This window comes from Diabrotica virgifera, chromosome 6, assembly GCF_917563875.1.
Source record: "Diabrotica virgifera virgifera chromosome 6, PGI_DIABVI_V3a".
NCBI lineage: Eukaryota > Metazoa > Arthropoda > Insecta > Coleoptera > Chrysomelidae > Diabrotica > Diabrotica virgifera.
In genome coordinates this window covers 113355036-113362837 of record NC_065448.1, presented here as the reverse complement: position 1 = coordinate 113362837, position 7802 = coordinate 113355036, and positions in this window count along the sequence as shown.

The following is a 7802-nucleotide window of genomic DNA, read 5'->3' as shown; positions in this document are numbered from 1 at the left end:
TATATATATATAAAGCAGTTAGGTAATATTGACTGACACTATGTAAAATCTTGTTAATTTTGAGGTTGCAGTCATAAATTTCAGGGGGCAGGATAAGTAAAACTCTTAGTTATTATCAAGCTTTCGCAAAATTTATTTGCTTCTTCAAGATATGCTAAAAAAGTTTTAGTAAATACAACGAAATTAAGATGATAAAAAATATTGTACATAAAAAGCATAAAAAACTTACAACGTGAGGTTAATCCATTAAATTTTTGGCATACATAACAAAAAAATATATAAAATTCTTAATCTAATTCCTATTCTTCTACAATGCCTTAATTTTAGTTAATTTAAAAAGAGAAAAATAATTTGACATTTTAATTTGAAATTTAGTATGTCAGAAAGGCATTTGTATCTGTTTATTATATTTTATTTTAAGTTGCTAATAACTAGTTTTTTATTATTTCTTATCTGCGTACTTATTATAGAATTTATGGATATAAGTAATTTGTAAAATATTAGTTTTAGCAATAAAGTGGCGCCAAATTTGAAAATTTAATTTTGAATTTAGTCAGGCAATTTAGTATTTTTAAATTAAAATATTAGTTTTCGTAAGATAGAATGTAATTATAGATGGTGCTTAGTTTATCTATGTCAGTTTTTTTATTGACACATTGATATTTGTTGATGCATACCATTTCGAGAAATTTCCTTTTAATTAAGTTGTTTTCATGTTTTAGGATCGTTGTTTCATTAAAATTGAATGAATGATTTTTACTGATTGCATGATCTATTAATGCACATGTATTTTTGTTAAGTCTGAGGTCGCTTTTATGTGACGTTAGTATGCCTATTAGATTTCTGGATGTGTGTCCGATGTAAGATTTATGACAACTTCCGCATGGTATATTGTAAACTACATTTGAGCTTTCCATAATGCTAATAGGAGTTTTAGTTTTTGTATACAATGATGCCAATGTTTTTATATTTTTAATTGTAATTTTAATTTGAAAATAGTTTGAAAATACTTTAGTTAGTTTAGGTGTTAATATTGGTATATAAGGTAGTGACGTAAAAGTAAATTGGGTTTGCAAATTTTGGCTATTTGGATGTGTTATGTGATTAATGTTTATGTTTCTATTATTAGGGTTGTTAAATAAAATATTGTTTATTAGTTTGATTGGATACGAATTCTCCAATAAAATGTCTTTAAGTTCCAATAATCCTTTATTGATGTTACTAGTATGGGATAATTTATTTATTCTGTTTTTTAGAGCTACTATTAAATTTATTTTCATATGCGGTGGATGCTGTGAATGATAGTTGATAAATCTATTACTTACTATAGGTTTTCTGTACCATTCAGTGCTTAATACATTTTCTGCATTTCGTTTAATTCTCATGTCAAGGAATGGGATGCTGTTTTCCACTTCTTCTTCATGTGTAAATTTTAAATGTTCATTATAGCTGTTAAAAATGTTTAAAGTTTCTGTTATTTTATCTGCAGGTAAAGTAATTATTAAGTCATCTACAAAGCGTTTAATAAATGGAACTTGAAAAGGCAACTTACTTAAAGAATCTCTGACCAAATCATCCAGTACATAATTACATAATATGCATGATATGCTAGAACCCATGGGTGTGCCAAGAATTGGTTTATAGAATGTATTATCAAAAATTAATACATTAGAATCAAAAATGAATTCTAAAATGCTTAAAAAGGTCTTTTTATTAATTTTGCAATTTATTTCGATTTCGCCCCAGTGTCTGTTTATGCTGTCATTAATAACATGTAGTGACAGGTTAGTAAATAAAGATATAACGTCAAAACTAACTATAATATAATTGTTTGGTAGTTGGTAGTTATTAATAAAATTACTGAGTTCAAAGGAATCTTGTATAGAGAAACTATTATCTAAGTTATATGACCTTGTAAGAATATCATTCAAAAATTTTGATAATTTACTATTAGGTGAATTAATTGATGATATAATTGGTCGCATCGTTAAAGTAGGTTTATGAATTTTTGGTTGTGCATAGAATTTTATGTTTTTTATGTACAATATTTTTTATCATCTTAATTTCGTTGTATTTACTAAAATTTTTAGCATATCTTGAAGAAGCAAATAAATTTTGCGAAAGCTTGATAATAACTAAGAGTTTTACTTATCCTGCCCCCTGAAATTTATGACTGCGACCTCAAAATTAACAAGATATATATATATATATATATATATATATATATATATATATATATATATATATATATATATATATATATATATATATATATATATTTTTAAATCTTTAAAAAACTCCTATATATATATATATATATATAGGAGTCAATAAAAAGGGGCTGTTAGAATACTATTTTTTATTACTCGAGCTTTCGAATGTGTTTACATTCATTTTCAAGAGCTAAAAAGTATCTGATAAAGTGGAAACAAAGATCATGTAAAAATATAACTCACCAGATAAATCTAGATTGGTTATTAAGACTTGCTAACATTAATACATACAGTGCGTCCATAAAGTAACGCATAAATTCATTATTTCGTAAACCGGCGATATTAAGGAAAAATCCCGAGACCGGTCGATTTTTATTTTTAAATTCCGATTTTTTGGCATATATATCATACTAGTGATGTCATCCATCTGGGCATGATGACGTAATCGATGATTTTTTTAAATGAGAATAGGGGTCATGTGAGCTCATTTGAAAGGGTATTCAATTCTCTATTCACTAATATAAACATTAACATATTTATTTATACAAGGTGCTCAAAAAACATTTTTTTCATTAAAATATGTTTTACTGTTGTCAGAAAACAGGAACAAAATGTTTATTTGACAAATAAATATTGTTTTTCGCTTAAATTCAATGTTAAAGCTGCCACCCACCTGTCTCTTAGCAGTTTGAACATTTCGTTTAAACGAAAATCAATGTTTATTTGCCAAATAAATTTTTTTTCTCTTTACTGACAGTAGTAAAATGCATTTTGATTTAAAATAAATTACATATATTCTTCTTTTTGTCTCACTTATTTTAATTAAAAAAATGTTTTTTGAACACCCTGTATAAATAATTATGTTAATGTTTATATTATTGGATAGAGAATTAAATACCCTTTCAAATGAGCTATTACATGACCCCTGTTCCATTCAAAAAATCATCGATTACGTCATCACGCCCAGATGGATGACGTCACGAGGATGACATATATGCCAAAAAATCGTCATTTAAAAATAAAAATCGACCTGTTTCGGGATTTTTTCTTAAAGTCGCCGGTTTACGAAATAACGAATTTATGCGTTACTTTATGGACGCACTGTATAAATAAGAGGAAGACTATTAATATCCATAAAATGAATTCTTCCCAGACTGCATAATATAAATTAATGGCCAAAAGATTTAAATTTTTGAAATGAATTTTGAATTTGAATGATCGGTAAATTGGAAAAAATTTTAATACAAAAAGTCAATGTCAGTGAAAAAATCAGCCTACATCGATAAGTAGCTAAAAGTAATTTATTTAAATATATTATAACGTGATGATTTATTAAAAAAAAGAAATAAATAAGTAGAGAAAAAACATATTTTAGTAGTTTACAGAAGTACAAAAGAAATGTAATAAGGATGTGAAAAAAGTGACATATTTATGGTGCTATGAATATTATTTAAAATTATAAGGAAATGATGTAATTATAAATTTTGCTTAAATTTTGAATTTCTGATCTTTTATTTAAACTATGATCACTTCTACTAATAGATACCATTTCCAAAAAAGTTCTTTTGAATTTATTACCTTCATTGCACAAAATTTTTATGTTGTCAAAATCTATGATATGATCTTTGTCAATCACATGCTCTGCCAAAGCACAAGACGGTTTTTTTATTCGGCAATCACTTTTGTGGGAAATTACGCGATTAGATAAATTGAAATAGCTGTATTAATAAGTGTAAAACATTAAATAAAATTTAAATTCGCTCATAACACTAAAATGTATTTAAGAACACTAATCGCCGTAATATACGATGCATATCGTGGTACGTAAGTGCGAAATTTCCCACAAAAGTGATTGCCGAATCAAAAAACCGTCTTGTGCTTTGGCAGAGCATGTGATTGACAAAGATCATATCATGGATTTTGACAACATAAAAATTTTATGCAATGAAGGTAATAAATTCAAAAGGACTTTTTTGGAAATGGTATCTATTAGTAGAAGTGATCATAGTTTAAATAAAAGATCAGAAATTCAAAATTTAAGCAAAATTTATAATTACATCATTTCCTTATAATTTTAAATAATATTCATAGCACCATAAATATGTCACTTTTTCACATCCTTATTACATTTCTTTTGTACTTCTGTAAACTACTAAAATATTTTTTTTCTCTACTTATTTATTTCTTTTTTTTTAATAAATAATCACGTTATAATATATTTAAATAAATTACTTTTAGCTACTTGTCGATGTAGGCTGATTTTTTCACTGACATTGACTTTTTGTATTAAAAATGTTTCCAATTTACCGATCATTCAAATTCAAAATTCATTTCAAAAAATTTAAGTCTTTTGGCCATTAATTTATATTATGCAGTCTGGGAAGAATTCATTTTATGGATATTAATAGTTTTCCTCTTATTTATATGTATTAATGTTCGCAAGTTTTAATAACCAATCTAGATTTATCTGGTGAGTTATATTTTTACATGATCTTTGTTTCCACTTTATCAGTTACTTTTTAGCTCTTGAAAATGAATGTAAACACATTCGAAAGCTCGAGTAATAAAAAATAGTATTCTAACAGCCCCTTTTTATTGACTCCAACCCACCGAAACTCGAAAAGTGTTTTTTATAAACAAGTCAACAAAGTACTTATTTTTTCTTTACATTTATATATATATATATATATATATATATATATATAAATATATATATATATATATATATATATATATATATATATTTGTACAAATATTATCGACCGTACTGTGTTATTGTTAATTTATATGAAGAAGTCACCAAATAGTGACGAAATATTGAGACTTAAAACAAATAGAGTTTTCTTTCAACTGACCGAATTGCCGTTATTCAAACATTACTATATATATATATATATATATATATATATATATATATATATATATATATATATATATATATATATATATATATATTTGTACAAATATTTTCGACCGTACTGTGTTATAGTGGTTTGAAGTTTCAGCAATTCGGTCATGTGAAATAAAAGTCTATTTGTTATTTCTCAATATTTCGTCACACTTTTGTGACTTCTTCAGGAGAAAACTGTAAATTTATTAAGATTAGAAATTAACAAAAGCTAAATATTTAATTACTTACAACTATAAGAGTATTAATTTAGATTTTTTTAACATATCGTAAGGGACATTGACTTAATTTTGATTTTGACATTTATTATTTCGGAGTTATGGTAACTGCAATAAATTTTATATTCATAGAATATTGTCTGATATTTAAAATTCTTTTTTTTTTTAATAATAAATAGGTCAAAGTAAACCAAAGAAAATATTAACGGAATTTTAAGGTGGAAAGGTATGATTAATAGTAGAAAAATTTTAGAAAGAGGCTAGAGTATATTAAATTGATCTATAAAATGTAAGTGATGGTACATAGTGAGTTAGTATAAGGCTGATAATTTTCGAAATTAAATAAAAATTAAGATGGATTAATTATTAGGTGAATAATTGAGTAATTTGTTTGAATTTTTACATTTTTTGAAAATATTTTAAAGGTTATTTATTATTTAGAATGTTACAGTAGATATTACTCAAATGGTTAGTATCAGTCTTATAATTAATAGATTCTGGAGTTTTGATAATATGTACCATCTCAAGGAAGAGTCGTTTTTTATAATTGTCAACTTGTTCCAAGATTTTTACATTGTTAAAGTCAAATTTATGTCCCGTCTTTAAATGGTGTTCTACCAAGGCATAATATTTTAAAAAGTTCTACCATTCACTCAACATAAAAGTGACTGTAATATCAGAAAAAGCTGTTGTGCCTTGGTAGAACACCATTTAAAGACGGGACATAAATTTGACTTTAACAATGTAAAAATCTTGGAACAAGTTGACAATTATAAAAAACGACTCTTCCTTGAGATGGTACATATTATCAAAACTCCAGAATCTATTAATTATAAGACTGATACTAACCATTTGAGTAATATCTACTGTAACATTCTAAATAATAAATAACCTTTAAAATATTTTCAAAAAATGTAAAAATTCAAACAAATTACTCAATTATTCACCTAATAATTAATCCATCTTAATTTTTATTTAATTTCGAAAATTATCAGCCTTATACTAACTCACTATGTACCATCACTTACATTTTATAGATCAATTTAATATACTCTAGCCTCTTTCTAAAATTTTTCTACTATTAATCATACCTTTCCACCTTAAAATTCCGTTAATATTTTCTTTGGTTTACTTTGACCTATTTATTATTAAAAAAAAAAAGAATTTTAAATATCAGACAATATTCTATGAATATAAAATTTATTGCAGTTACCATAACTCCGAAATAATAAATGTCAAAATCAAAATTAAGTCAATGTCCCTTACGATATGTTAAAAAAATCTAAATTAATACTCTTATAGTTGTAAGTAATTAAATATTTAGCTTTTGTTAATTTCTAATCTTAATAAATTTACAGTTTTCTCCTGAAGAAGTCACAAAAGTGTGACGAAATATTGAGAAATAACAAATAGACTTTTATTTCACATGACCGAATTGCTGAAACTTCAAACCACTATATATATATATATATATATATATATATATATATATATATATATATATATATATATATATATATATATATATATATATATCTGTGGTGTTTGGGAGAAACATGATAACTCCAAAATAGCGAAAATTTTGTTAAGTCCTGCACTGTATTTTGTTTTTGATCTATTTTCGTTTAATCTGACAATGGTATGTCCATCACGTCTAGAAAACGTGCTACAACTTGGTATAATATCGATAAGTCCCTATTATTCAAATTTTGTTTGGTATAGTCCTGTTAAAATATTATATCATATACCCGAAAACAAAACTAGAGAAAAACGTTTTGGTTCATATCTGATAATTGGTACTTATCATGTCTAAATCAAATAATATGCAAATTCTTTTGGTAAAACATTTTGGTCCATATGTGATAATTGGTACTTATCATGATTATATCAAATAATATGCAAATTATTTTGGTAATTTTATGCTATGTCCCACTTAACATCTTTGATTCGAATAAATATTATATTTAAGTAGCATTCTCTGTAAGTTTTTTTATGTAAGTGGTAAATAACTTGAATATATCAAACTTTTCTTTTTGTGGTTTTGTACTTCTCATAATTATTCATGAGCAAGAAAAACAAAGATTAGAAAATGAACGCCAGCAGCACCAGGATAAGGCTTCCTTTCATTATATAACAAAACTAGGCGACCAAGAAGAAAGTATGCGGAGCTTAGGCAAGCTTGTAGTAGTTGCATTTGATTTGCAGAAGTGTTTGGCTACACTTAATTTGACATCTAGTGTAGCTTTCTATACAAGAAAGTTATGGACTTTCAATTTGACGATCTGCAATATCACCACAAAACAGACATCTTGTTATGTGTGGCACGAAGGTGTAGCTCAACGAGGAGCTGATGAGATCGCATCTTGCTTATTTCAGTTTATTAAGGTGATACAGTAGCGATCAACAGGTAGCCAAAACGCGTTACAAGATTGCGGCTGTAATTTTGAATATTTTTTCGAGATG